This window comes from Solanum verrucosum, unplaced genomic scaffold (assembly GCF_900185275.1).
Source record: "Solanum verrucosum unplaced genomic scaffold, falcon-dt-bn FXZP01000065.1, whole genome shotgun sequence".
NCBI classification, from domain to species: Eukaryota; Viridiplantae; Streptophyta; class Magnoliopsida; order Solanales; family Solanaceae; genus Solanum; species Solanum verrucosum.
The window spans coordinates 402,263-417,006 of record NW_026020073.1 but is presented as its reverse complement, the minus strand read 5'-3'; the positions used below and the strand labels follow the sequence as shown (position 1 = coordinate 417,006).

The 14,744-nt window shown below is 34.2% G+C and overlaps 1 pseudogene; it reads right to left on the bottom strand.

Moving 5' to 3' along the window:
• Positions 1–573: 573 nt before the first annotated feature.
• LOC125823920 (bifunctional pinoresinol-lariciresinol reductase 2-like) lies at positions 574–12,777 on the bottom strand (annotated as a pseudogene).
• Positions 12,778–14,744: the final 1,967 nt, after the last annotated feature.

The following is a 14,744-nucleotide window of genomic DNA, read 5'->3' as shown; positions in this document are numbered from 1 at the left end:
ACCAAGATGTTTCGATAAAATTGACCTTAATACCTTCAAATCTGGTGCACCATGGGATAATTTAAACACCGCTGCTTGATGCAATCCCTCTTCAATCATAAAGTCTTGCCTTTCCTTGATTGAAAACATGATAGTAGGTTCTCCATGAATTATTTCGATTAATTTTGCGATTGTGTTTTAGTTAATTTGGGAAGATTGTTTAGGATTTATAGTATTGGAATTGAAAAGGGTGGCATATGTGGTGGTTTATGGTGGTGGGATGGGCTGGACAACCTCGAAAGGAGGCCGTCCAGTGGTCGTAGCAGCCATGAGAGCTGCGCAGCTGCTGGCTAGGAAGGAAACCCTAGGTCAGCCATTTTTTTTAGACGAGTTCGATATATATCCTCCAAAAAGTTAAGGTACTACTTCTGAATATTATAATTGTGGCACATTTCTGATAAAATAAGCAAATGTTCAAGGAATGGTAGCAGATGCAACTTATATATATAATTATTAGAGAATAATCAAATAAGTTTATTACAAAGCCGAAGTTGAGAATTACAAGGACACATATACATATTTTGTGCTTATCAATTAGAAATATAAATAACGCTTCATGTATTATTCCACGGTAGTGTACTTGACCTCTGGATAGAGTGTTGATGCTTCTTCTCCTTCTTCTCCTTCTTCTCCTATTTCAAAATTCGCGACGTGTCCTTCATATCATGCGTGATAATAGTGACACAAGCCAACTTGTTATGCATACTCAAGCTTTGTTTTTTTATGTTTCCCCACAATAAAAACTCCGATGTAGTTTTGATAGTTCATTAAATTGACTCTCGATAAATGAGAAATGGCATCAAATCAATTGGGGAAAAGGGAGTACAAACTACAAAATATGATTATTTTTTATTTATTTTTTTTAGATAAAATGGTTCTTACCCTTCATGGGAGCCAAAAATTCTTCTTTGGAAAGAGTTGATTTTTTAAGCTCTTTGCCTATGAGCTTTTCCCATATTTGAACCACTTCTCTTTGAGAAAGTATGTTTTTAGGAGGCCTAAGGTAACGTGTTTTATTGAGTGTCCTTGGATCATTTATGGACTTGATGGTATATGTTGCGATATCATCTTTGTCAACATAAATTGCTGAAAATTAAACAAAAACATGTAGTTACTAATACACATTATCATATTTTTAAGGCTTAAGGCATCTACGGCCCCTTAAACTTGTCTGCATAATTCACTTAAACACCTCAACTAAGACTTGTACCTATTGGACACCTTGACTATTCTGAATTTGAACCATGTTGACACTTTATGCAGATGTGGCACAAAAAGTGTAATTCACACCTTGCTAGGCGCGTGAATCATTTAATCAACACATTTTTAATTATTTCTTTTTTTTTCTCATTATTTTATTTTATTTTAAAATAACAATCTTCCTTTCTTCTCTCTTTCAAAATTGCAGACCTGCTACCACTAATTATTCATAACAAAAGCTACCACCTAACATTTTTTTAAATAAATTTACTCTTCTAAGATTATGCTTAAATTTGATAAGAATTCCAACGTTGCAGGCAAAAAGAATCCAAATATGATCTTATTCCTCACATTCCAAGCCCTAATTTGTTAGTTTCATCATATTTTTACCGCTGCTAATATCAATTTCCAACTGGAGGAGATGAACCCTAGTTTTGTACACAAGGATAGCTCTTCATCTTTTTTTTTAATTTCTTGTCATTGTATTAATTTTTCAAATGTAGAATTACGTAGTTCGCCCTTTTTGCCGGAATAAATGGAGACCACCATCCACGTTTTCTTTTCCATAAAAAATGGAGACCATCATCCACATTTGTTTTGCTGGAATAAATGGAGTCCACTATTCACATTTTCTTTGTTGGAAAAAATGAAGACCATAATCTAATTTATTTGTCGGAAAAATGGAGATTACCATCCACATTTTTTTTTGCCGAAAAATCTGGAGATCACACACACTGCCCCCGATGCACACCCCTTCTTTCTCCAAAACGAAGCAAAAATAGATAAATTTGAAAGCAAAATAAAAAGAGGATGAACAGAGTTTTTTAAAAAAATAAAGAAAAGAAAAGATAAAACACTATCAGTTTGAGATAGGAACAAAAAAGGAAACATAAAGAAAAAAAAACTTAACCTCATTTAGTATATGTTAAAATCTCCATTTAGAAAATAACAATGGTGGATAAGGAGTGACTTTACTGAAAGAGAAGAAAATGAGAGGTTTGGGGTGGTGTCGGGTGCAGGTTGGGGCCGTAGGGGTGAGGGTGGTAAAATTGATTTTTCATCTTTTTTTTAGTTGAAATTCTTTCTTTTTAGATTTAGATTTTTTTTTATTTTCAAAATTCATTTTGTAACACCCCGACTTTTAAAAACGTCTAAATTAACTCGTATCTTCGTGGAAAGACAAGGAGGGTGAGTAATAAATTAAAAATGATGTGTTATGTGATATTTTAAGTGTTCAAGTGTGGTATTTCAAGTTTTGAAGTTAGGTAAGTGATAAAATAAAAGTTGGCGAAAGTTACCGAAAATTCCTTTTTAAAGATTTGTCTGAAATTTGAGTCAAATGTCTCGGACGTGTTCTCCCAATCTTTTAAGAGTCATGGTCCCCACGAACTATGAAATCGAAGGTCTACGAATCTAGTTTCCAACGCATCAAACCGTTTGTTCATACGACTTCAGAATAGAGAGATATTCGCATTTTCGTGGGACTGCACAAGCAGGCACGTGAGGTGGGGCCCTAAGTCGGTGGAATGTTACATATATCGTCTCCTTCGACCTTTTTCACCATTTTTAAGCTAAAAAAGCAGAGAAATTAGAGAAACCCATTTCTAGGATCAAGTGAAATATAGATTTTCTCGATTTAAGTCCTTGAGGAAAGTTGTTCTACGCGTTGGGCTCATTATCGTGGTATAATTTGTTTTATCGATTGCGTAGCATATCACACTTTAGTGTTGGGACAACAAGGGTTTGGATATATTTGAAGGCTTTGAAGCATATTACGACCTTAAGATCAAGGTAAGACCCTTCTTTTATCGACTCTAGCTTTTATAAGCAACAAATAGCAATTTACGACGGAAATACATATATTTTATCGTATTGTCATGGTATCTTTTATTTTTGTGTGTTGATTATAGTCCTACCTTGTTGTAGTATCGAGGGAGTATTGAGTAAAAGTCATTAGGCCACGTGAATTTAGCGAAAAAGGTATGTTAAGGCTATTCCCTACTTACGACATGTTTCCTTAAAGTTTAGAAGCAATGTATTTGGGTTGTTATCCTTAATATACTTGTAGCCGTGATTGTTGATTGTTAGCTGCTGGAGTTGATATAATCCTCCCTTTTCGGGATTCTTATTCAGTTAGTAGCATCCCTATGTTGGACACGACTTAGAGGCTATTTGTATAGGTTGCTTATAACTAAACTGCTCGCTTTTAGCGTTTGGATTGTTATAATTGTCGTTGGGGCTATTGTGGTTAGTTGCAGGAATGTGATCTATGCCTAGAAGGGCTATGTTCTGCCTACAGGGCTATATGGATGCCTAACAGAGCTATGAGTTGCCTACAGGGCTATATTGACGCCTAAGAAGGCTATGTGCTTCCTACAGGGCCATGTTGTTGCCTAAGAGGGCTATGAGTTGTCTATAAGCTACATTGATGCCTAAGCGATCTATGTGCTACCTAAGGGGCTATATTAATGCCTAAGAGAGCTATGTGACTGCCTACGGGGCTAAGGGACTACTGATAGGGGTATATAGGTTGATAGGCACCTTCCGGGCTTATGGGGGCCTGAGTAGGTGGTCTTGTGTGCTGTTTGTACCTGCCAAGCTTATGGGGGCTTGGTTAGGTTGTTGTTTTATTATTTTTTATAAGTTTAGATTTAGGAGCAGGTCAGTACACTTATCTTAGCCTTGATTTATTTATTGGATTATTCCAGTATATCAGGATACCTCATCATAGTCTATTGCCTTTCATACTCTTTACATTATTTTGTACTGACGCCCCATGGCCTTGGGGGCGCTACATTCATGCATGCAGGTCCTGACAGACGACTGAGTAGACCTCCTCAGTAACAGAATTGACTTTTATTCGGTTGGCTAGCCCCTTTCCTCCGGAGCTGCCAAAGTTGGGAGGTTTGTTACCTTTTGTTGTATATATCTTTATGGGTAGGCTGGGGCCCTATCCCACCAATCTTTACTACTCTTAGAGGCTTGTAGATTAGTGTGTGGGGTTTATAGCTACATTATGGCCATGCTGGCCTATGTTGTTAGTTTGCGGAAGCTTGTGAGCTGTTTGATGTATTGTATTGATATATACCTGCTTTTAGTTTTGGTACAGATATCATGGTGGCCGCGATGGCCTAATTAGGACTTCTGTGCTAGTTGACTATTTATTTATATGATCTCCTAGGAGTAGCTGTTTCTTTTATAGATCAGTTGATTTCTTGATTGCGTGTGGCTGCCATGCGCTAGTGGCAAATGGTTCAGCAGGGTTGGCTCGGGCCTGAGTTTTGGCATTAGAAGCCAGTTGCGCCTCTCAAGTTTGGGGCGTGACACATTTATATAATTATTGTAAATTTAAATGCCACATATCTTTATTTGATTTGCTATTTTGCCACATCAACGACATGTGTATTACACACACTTCCTCTTTTGATCGGGTCTAAATGTTTGATAGGTATTTATTTTTTAAGGTTGGAGTGTCTAATAAAAAAGAGGGCATGTTGAGGTGTTTAAGTGAATTTTGCGGACAACTTTAAGGGGTCGTGGATGATTTAAGCCTATTTTGAATATTACACATATACTTTGGCCTGAAAACTAGAAAAATGTAAGAGAGAATTGAGTTTTAAGTAATATATATACAATTGGTACATATTAGAAATATTTACATTATCATATTACATTTTTGTAGCAGGTAGCTTATCTTATTTTCCATATTACCCGTCCGACATTTTAAGAAGATGTACATGTAGATTGAGGTGGATCCAGGATTTATATTTAGTGAGTTCAACTTTTAAGATTCTTAGTAATATAATGTATGTAAGTAAAAGTTATGGGTTCAAATGAACTTGTGGCCGAAAGGCTACATCAACGGTCCAACCTTTGTTGTGGATATTCTTAGGATGACCTTGTTATCTCCTGTATTCCGATTAGCAAACCAGAAATAATAAAAGATGAAAAGAAAAATAGAAAGAACTATCCGAGTCCACAGAACTCACTGTGTGTCCTTAAGAAATTTAATCACCTCAAATACCCGAGGTTGCAAATTAATTCCTCCCAAGATAAAACGAATTAACCATTATAGAAGTAGTGGTACCTCAAACTTTGATAATTTCAACAAATTCAAAATGACAGCAACGAATCACACACATAGAAACGATTGATCGATTTTGTTTTGTAAGAAATGTATGCAAAAGAAGGGAGGAATTCAATACAGAAAAATGAGAGAAAACCTCTCTATTTATAGCCAACAAAGGGTAAAGGCAACAATCCTTTGGAAAGAAAACAACCTTTCAGAAAGAAGACAACATTTCAGAAAGGTCACAACACTTTGGAAAAGGCATAACCTTCCAAACGGTCACAATCCTTTAGAAAGGATACAACCTTTCATAAAGTTCACAACCCTTCGGCATAGTCACAACTCTTCAGGAGAGTCACAACCCTTCATTTCATGTTCACACCTTTAAAACCCAACAATCCCCCACATGAATAGGGAATGGCTATTGTTAAAACATATGCATTAAAAACTATGTGATTCGTAATTAAGGATTGATTGCCTCTAGATAACTGGGTTTCCCTTTGAACTTTCCGTAGTGAACATATATCGGATATACTCGATCAATCGGTAGATTTGATATCGTTGAACCGTCGATCTTTGGTGTATACCTAGACAACATAAGTCACACAATCAGCCCTAGAACTGTTTTTGGTTCTCATTGTTTTGTTCGTTTCAGCCATGAACACGTCTCGGTTTATAAGTGCGTAGAGAACTGGCCTTACCGGATTCTCCTTGAAGCGGCTTACACTTCACACTTACATAGGTGATTTCTAGATGTGTTATCCCGTAGATACACCATTTGATATACCCTGTATCAAACTTAGAAATCATTAAAAGTCCTAATGCCTTTATCCTTGTTACTGAACATTGTCTTATCATGAGAATGGACCATAAAAAATATTTTGACAATGTTGAACCGTCATCAATGACTTTGTTTGATCTCTTTGAACCTAGATCATGGGATCTCCAGTCTTCTAGGTAGAGTTACCGCCACAATGACTTGTTCTCGGCCATAGTCCCATTCCCTTTGATAATCTACCAACTCTCTCTCTAGTTAGGCCTTTTATAAGTGGATCCGACACATTATCCTTTAACTTTACATAGTCAATTATGATAATTCCACTAGAGAGTAGTTCTCTAACGATATTATGTCTACGTCATATATGACGAAACTTTCCGTTATACATCATGCTCCATGCCCTACCTATTGCAAATTAACTCTCACTGTGTATGCATACTGGAGCTAAAAGGTTTGGGCCAAAACTCTTTCAAGAAATTTTGGAGTCATTCAACTTTTTTATCGGCCTTATCTAGAGTGAGAAACTCAGATTTCATAGTAGAGCGAGCGATACATCTCTGTTTGGAAGATTTCCAAGAGACTGCTCCTCCACCTAGAGTAAATACATATCCACTCGTGGATTTTACTTCATTTGACTTGGTGATTCAATTTGCATCACTATATTCTTCCAATACTGTTGAGTATTAGTTATAATGCAAAGCAATAGTTTTTTTTAAGTATGTTTTAAATACTCCAAAACTCTTTTCATTGTCATCCAATGAGTTTAATTGAGATTACTCGTGAACCGACTTAGTTTATTAATAGCATATGCTATATCTGATCGCGTACACTTCATGATATATATCATACTTCTCAATACTCTAGCACAATCCAATTGTGAGTCACTTTTGCCTTCATTCTTTTGAAGTACAAATCTCACATTTATTGGAGTCTTGACAATATTGAAATCCAAATGCTTGAACTTGTCAAGTACATTTTCAATCACATCAGTAACTTCAATGTCTCTCATATCGAAGTTACTTTCTAGCATATGCTTAGTAGCATTTATGTTAGAAATGTCTCTTTTGACGATCACAATGTCATCAACATAAAAACAAATAATGACCTTGTGATTTGGAGTGTCTTTAATGTAAAAACATTTATCACATTCATTAATCTTGAATTCATTTGCCAACATAGTTTGGTCAAACTTCGCATGTCATTATTTAGGCGCTTGTTTTTAGTCCACAGAGTGACTTAACAAGTTTATAGACTTTCTTTTCTTTACCAGAACAACAAAGCCCTTGGGTTGTTCTATGTAAATTTCTTCCTCCGATTTTTCATCTAAAATAAAAATTGTTTTCACATCCATTTTGACGAATTTGAAGGCCATATTTCGCAACTAGCGCAATTAACATCTCAATTGATGTAATCCTACTTAGTGCTATTATATGTCAAACAAGGCTTTCTTATTGTCTAAAGCCTATGACAACAAGTCTGTCTTTTGTATTTGTCAATAGTTTCATCAACTTTCTTTTCCTTTTGTAGATCCACTTTGAATCCAAAACCTTATTTCCTCGAGGAAGATCAACCAACTCTCAAGTATGGTTGCTCAAGATTGAATCTATCTTACTATTGACAAACTTTTCTCAAAGAGAATGAGTCCACAAAAGACATAACTTTTAGAATATATGAGACTCATTTTCAAGAAGAAATGTTACAAAATCAAACTCGTAGGAAGTAATTTGTCCATTGACATTTACTACGCCTCTGAATCTCTTTACTAAGTACATTCTCCTTTGGTTCTTTCCAAGGTCGTTTAGACCCTTCACTTGACTATCCGACAGTTCGGACTTATGAACCATATATCGATATGCTTTACTATTTGTAGCATATCCAATGAACATACAATCCAAAGTCTTAGGTCCTATTTTGACCCATTTGGGAATAGTTCCCTCATTTCAATTTCTCATATGAAATAGACTGTATTGGAAATTGTTTGATCACTATCTTTCAAGAGTTATTGCTTGCATAAACTTTAAGGGACGACAAACAATTCTCTATCAGGATACAACAAAGACTGAACAAACACAACTTTCTGTTGCTCCCTTTCTTAACAAACAAACATTTTTTATATTATTTGTTACTCCCTTTACTAACAAACAAAACTTTTTGTTTCTCTCTTTCTGAACAGACAAATTTTTTTGTTGTTCTCTTTTGCTATAATGATAGCACCCCCCACAAATTTTGTGGTAAACCTAAACTTATAAATAGGACATTCAACATTTCCTTCAAAGTTTGGTTTTTCCTGTCAACAATTTCATTAGATTGAGGTGAGAATGTGCAGTAATTTGATGGATGATTCCATTTCCCAAATATATTTCTGCAAAAGAAGATTCATATTCTCCACATCTACCACTTCTAATCATGACAATCTCCAACTGATTTTCAACTTCAGTTTTATATTGCCAATATGTTTCCATTGCTTCATCCTTACCATTCAGCAAATAAACATAACAATATCTAGTGCAATTGTCAATAAAATTTATGAAACACTTTTTTCCACCACAAGATGGTGTTGATTTCATATCACAAATGTCAGTGTGAATCAATTATAAGGTATTAAAATTCCTTTCAATAACACATACTTGACATTTTGATTTATTGCACTAGAAGTTAAGCAAAACTTCTAAGTTCAATACCTTGTCATATGTCCTTTTCAGAAGGACATTTCCATAACATTCAATTTGTTATAGAATTACCATGATCATAGTCACATCGATCCAATAAGGGCAATATGACCCAAATGTTTGTTTTACAACACAAACATAACATATCACTTTCACCAATGTTCATGTCTATAAAAAAAATTAATAGACATATATTTTCATGAAAAATCACAATATTTTAAAGTGAAACTTTTTCATCAAAGAATACAATTCTTTTCAATGAGTAATATAATTTTGTGGTTTCATACTAGTCATATCATATACTGGTAAAGAGAGACTCAATGACTACAATATCAAATATACTCCAAAAATTTTGTGGGTCTAACATAATACAAGATTGTCATTAAATTTCATATCTTGTACTTTCAAATTTAAATTAGATAGTAAGTGAAATTATTTTCCACATATTTTTCCCATGCTTACACATTGGCAACACGAAGCCTTCTTTTGGAGATTTAATCCATATAAACACCCATTGCAAGCACAAAAACCACTAATTTTATGTCACTAGTGTTTTTTTCCCTTTTTGTCACAACTAGACAAACCACTTAGTATTTAGAATACTAACAATAAAGATTCAATCTTTATACAACTTGTTTCTAGTTTAACGATGAAGTTTTTATATTCTTCTAATCGTTAACCGAATGAACCTTGAATTCTAATGAAGATTTAATATTCTTCGAGTCAGTTTCACATTCAGACAGAGTAGTAAACGAAAAAGGTTTTAATCTCCAAAAACCTCAAATACAACACTGTTTCGAGCTAATGATGAAGATTTTATTTTTTTCAATCATTTAGCCTTAATATTCCTGACAAAGATTTTGTACTCTTCAAGTCAAAATATTCATTCAAACAGAGTATTTAACAAATTGGTGAAGTTTCTATATTCTTCAAACCAATGCACAATCTGATTTGTTCGTGAAGTTCTTATATTCTTCAAACCAAAGGACTAAAAAAAATCCAGAAGATTTTAGTCTCCAAAAGTCAAACACAATAAAATTTCACATGGAGTAGAAAACTACAAAAGTTTTTTTTTCTCCTCTAAAAAGAATACATCTTAATATTAATAAAGATATATTCTAAGATCATCACATAATGATCATCTATCCTAACATTTATGAAATAAATCTCATAACTTATAAATGATAGAAAAAAAAAATCAAGGGAAATAAAGATAAAACCTGATTATTACCCCCATTGAATCACATTCTATTTGTCAGCAATGATTACATGCAAGTCACTTTTCTTGCTAATTTTTTCCTTCTTTTCCAGTGTCTATCATATTCCAATTTTCCTCAGAAGACATTGAATTTCAACGAGAAACTAAACTCATGTTCAAATATTGTTAGGAGACAACATATGTTCATTTACTTCTTCTCATAGTTAATGAAAGTGTTCATCTTAGCCTTTATACACAAAATAACTTTTCTCATTGAAAATAAAACTAAAAGGGTGTAATGCTTGAATGCACTTAAGAAGAAAATAAAAATAATCTTACCCATCCAAGGAAAACTTACTACAAAAAATATACTCGAACATATTAAAGTAGTACTAATTCATCCCAAATCTCTTTTATCATATGATAAAATAATTCTCTTTTTCTTCTTTTTCTTTCCCCATAAAAAGAACACAGAAAATAGAAGTAATTTCATTACCACAGAAAATACCATCAGTTTAGATTTCTTAAGCTTGTTTATCTCCTGTATTCAGATTAGCAAACCATAAATAATAAGTGTTGAAAAGAAAAACACAAAGAACTATCCGAGTCCACAGAACCCACTATGTGTCCTTAAGAAATTTAATCCCCTCAAGTACCCAAGGTTGCAGATTAATTCCTCCCAAGATAAAACGAATTAACCATTATAGAAGTAGCGGTACCTCAAACTTTGATAATTTCAATGAACTCAAAATGACAGCAACGAATCACACAGACAGACACGATCGATCGATTTTGTTTTGTAAGAAATGAATGCAAAAGAAGGGAAGAATTCGATACAGAAAAATGAGAGAAAACCTCTTTATTTATAGCCAACAAAGGATAAAGGTCACAACCTTTTGGAGAGAAGACAACCTTTCAGAAAGGTCACAACACTTTGGAAAAGGCATAACCTTCCAAACGGTCACAATCCTTTAGGAAGGACACAACCTTTCATAAAGTTCACAACCCTTCGGCATAGTCACAACTCTTCAGGAGAGTCACAACCCTTCATTTCATGTTCACACCTTTAAAACCCAACAGACCTAATAATGTAAGGAACCATTTACATTATAATGATATATATAACTTAAATTTGGGAGAACAACAGAGTCTGTTAAAAGAAGGATATGACCGATTTGACAAAGACCACTAAGAAAGTAACCAGCAAAGCAATTAGCAGAGACAAAAGTGAAAGGAATGCCAGCTTCTTCAATTGCTTTCCTCACCACCATTTTATCATCAAATGTAACTCTACCTGGCTCTATTGCATTTTCCATTCTTGCTGGATCCGTTCCAAACTCAAACGGAAAAAATCTCTCTACATTTTATAAGTTTATGTGATATTGCATACCAAAAATTCTTCGATTTAATAGAGTCACCAGAGTGATCAACTTAATTATCCAAAACGTCACTCAACTAGTAACTACAAACTATGTAAAAAAGTCACTTTGCTCCGTTTTGTAATAGAATGGTCACTTGTCCCAACTTTAGGAAAATCAAAAGTTATCCAAATAATTGCTTCAAGCAAGTAAAAGGGCAGCCCGATGAACTAATGCTCTCACTATGTGCAGGGTCCAAGGAAGGGCCCGACCAGTGGCGGAGCCAGGATTTTCATCAACGGGTTCGAAGAAAGGCCAATTTAACGGCAGACTTACAATCATAAGACATTTTATCTATAAATGTATTTTCAAATTGTTTTACTCTTTTTAGATAGGAGATTCAGCTGCCCGACCACAAGGACCTATTGTATTTGTACGCAGTCTTACCTTGCATTTCTATCGGAGGTTGTTTCCAAGTCATAATATAAAAAATAGAATTGCATACAAAGTGTAAGACTAGTTGTTGGAATTTGGTAGAATCTTTTTACTTTTTTCTTTTTAGTCTAAAAATATTATATAGTATTTTATTTCCTTACAAGTCTAAGGTTTACATTAATTACAAAATATTTAGTTTTCTTTTAGTTTAGTATCTAGAAGGAAAATAATATATTTTATTCTTCTTAATTACTTATAAATAGTGATGTACTCTTCTATTTGAATCAATGCAAGAATCAATATAAAAAGTTATCATTCGTTCTCTCTTTAATATTTCTTTCTAGTTTCTTCCATTCCATAACAGGGTTTTTCTTTAACTAAAAACATAATATTATTATATGAAAAACAAATATAAAAGAAAATAATAAAACTGTTAAGAGAATAAATCTCTCCACAAACTAAAATCTCTAAACTATTACATTGTGAATTCTATTGTGTTCTGCTATGAAAATAGGGATCTTCAATCTATAGATCTACAAACTTTTCCTCTAAGGAAAATAAACCAAATATGGAAGAAAATTATATTTTCCTTTCAGAAAAATTTCAAGCATTTATGATAATACTTTAACTTTTCTTTAAGAAAAAAAATAAACTTTAAATAAGGAAATAAAATCAGGGCAAAACCCTAACATACGTACCTTGATATTTCCAACTTCTTTGATGGCATCCACAAGCTTGAGTTGAAGCAAGATATAATGGCTACGAATATGGACACCGGAGATGGCACATATTACAACGTCCACGAGTTTAACTGCATCCATGAGGCTTTGATGATCGTTGAAAGAAGCAGTTACAAGGTGAGCTCCCTACATCTTAAAAAAAAAATAAAGCATTTCAACATTTTCAATATCAACTCCTATTTCTGGACGTTGTAAAATGTATGTGTCATGTCCATTTGCTAAACTAGATTTCACCAATCTCTTTCCAAGGTATCTTGTTCCTCCCACTATCAACACTTTGCTCTTTTCCATCTCTCAATATATTTATTATTTTTCTTTAGGGATCAATGGATATATAGTTAGTTGATATATGAGGGATACTCCATATGTTGTCTATTTATAGAATCAATCTAGTTTCTTATTTATTTTTAGGTACTACTGTATGATAATAATATCTAAAAAGTATATTTATGTAATCTAGCAAAATATTATGGGGTGAGAATGGTTTGGGGTTCAGGGAGGGATGGTCTAGGTTGGGACATTGGATGAGACTCAAAAGTGGTTACTTGAACACCATTTGTCGAAAATTATATTGTTGTCACGCCCCAAGCCTATACCTTAGACGTGGTCGGCACTCGAGAACCATTGTTGGCCCCAAGCGAACCCTTGGCCTAGCTTACTTACTAAGCGAAAGACTTTACTCAAGATAAATACTCCTAAGACAAGTAAACTGAACTGCTCAAAATATAACTTAGAATGTATTGTAATAAGATTCACTGCCAAAATGGCAACTCAAGTCTCAACTTCACTAAAAAGGAAAAGTAAAGACTCATGAACTAATATCACTAAATTTGTCTATGAAGCCTCTAAACAAATGAGATGGACGTCGGGACAAGACGCGCGACATCCTAATGAACTAAAATACTGAAAGCAATAAAAAGGACCCTCTGTTAAGCTAGGAGGCTGACCAACTAACTCTGAGTGCTCAACTGGATCAACAAGGCGCTGAATGTTGATCCTGATTACCTGCGTCTGCCTCATAATAAGATGCAGGCCAACTAGCATCAGTTCATTGAATATACGAGTATGCGAGTTGGAATGCTAAACATAACTTAAGCTTGAAAAGAATCTGAAAGAAACACTTACCTTGGCTTTACTCAACTCCTGGATAACTTAACTCAACATAAAGCAATAAAACACATGCGATATACAGAAAGCCTCTAAAACAGTAGAAAACAACTTGGTTCGTTAAAGAAAATGCAATAACAAACTCAACTTTGCTCATATAATAAAGTAATATAGTTTCTGTGGGAGTTTCTCTAACCGACAACCACCACTATGAGCCTAAGTGGTGATACAGCGTCTTGCCCACACAGCCATAATTTTCCTATACTTTGCCATCATATAACTAAGTGGATCCACTAGTCTATGCTAAAAACAGCTTAAGGAGTCATGTAAAAAGTATGATCTTTTACTACCCATGATGGCTACATGGTTTATGGAGACGTGAGTTTTCTGAACTCAAGCACGTCCCCATATCGGTGCTCAATACTACTCCCAAAATATACTTTAGCTCATATGTTTGTAAAAACAAAACTCTTTCTTTGGTTTGAGATAATTACTCAAAAACTTAGCTAAAAAACTCTCTTGGAAATCTCAGTTTCCTTTCTTGCTCAAATGTGAAAACATTTTAACTCTTGGGAATACTTAGTTCTCGTATAATCTTTGAAGAATGAACTTTACTCTTACTCTTTACTAAAAACTAGCTCCAAGGCTCTTTTGGAAATCTCAGTTTCCTTTCTTGTTTCAATGTGAAAACATTTACTCTTTGGGAATACATAGTCCCGATATACTCTTCTGAAGAAATGAACTTCAAACTTTACTTTTTATTCGACTCAAAACTCAAGTCTTAAAATAAAGTTAAAACATTTGTAAAAGATTTTTGGAAGACTCTATGAATTTCTCTTGACTTGACTCTTAACTTCTCTTTACTTGACTCTTAACTTCTCTTAACTTGACTCTTAACTTTACTTGAATTGAATTATGGATTCAAGGATTATGATTTGTGATAGGAAAGATCTCATGATGTTTAGGAATGATTTTAGATAGCTAATCATGAGAAAAGATTAAAAAAATCACTGTCTGAGGATGGGTCCGTGATGCGGAGGTGTATTGAATTTTGGTCACGAAAATACTTTTTGAGGCAGAGAGGTCCGTTTCCTCGCCGTGACGCGAAGAGAAAAATTACACTTCTGAGGAACAGGTCCACGACACCGACC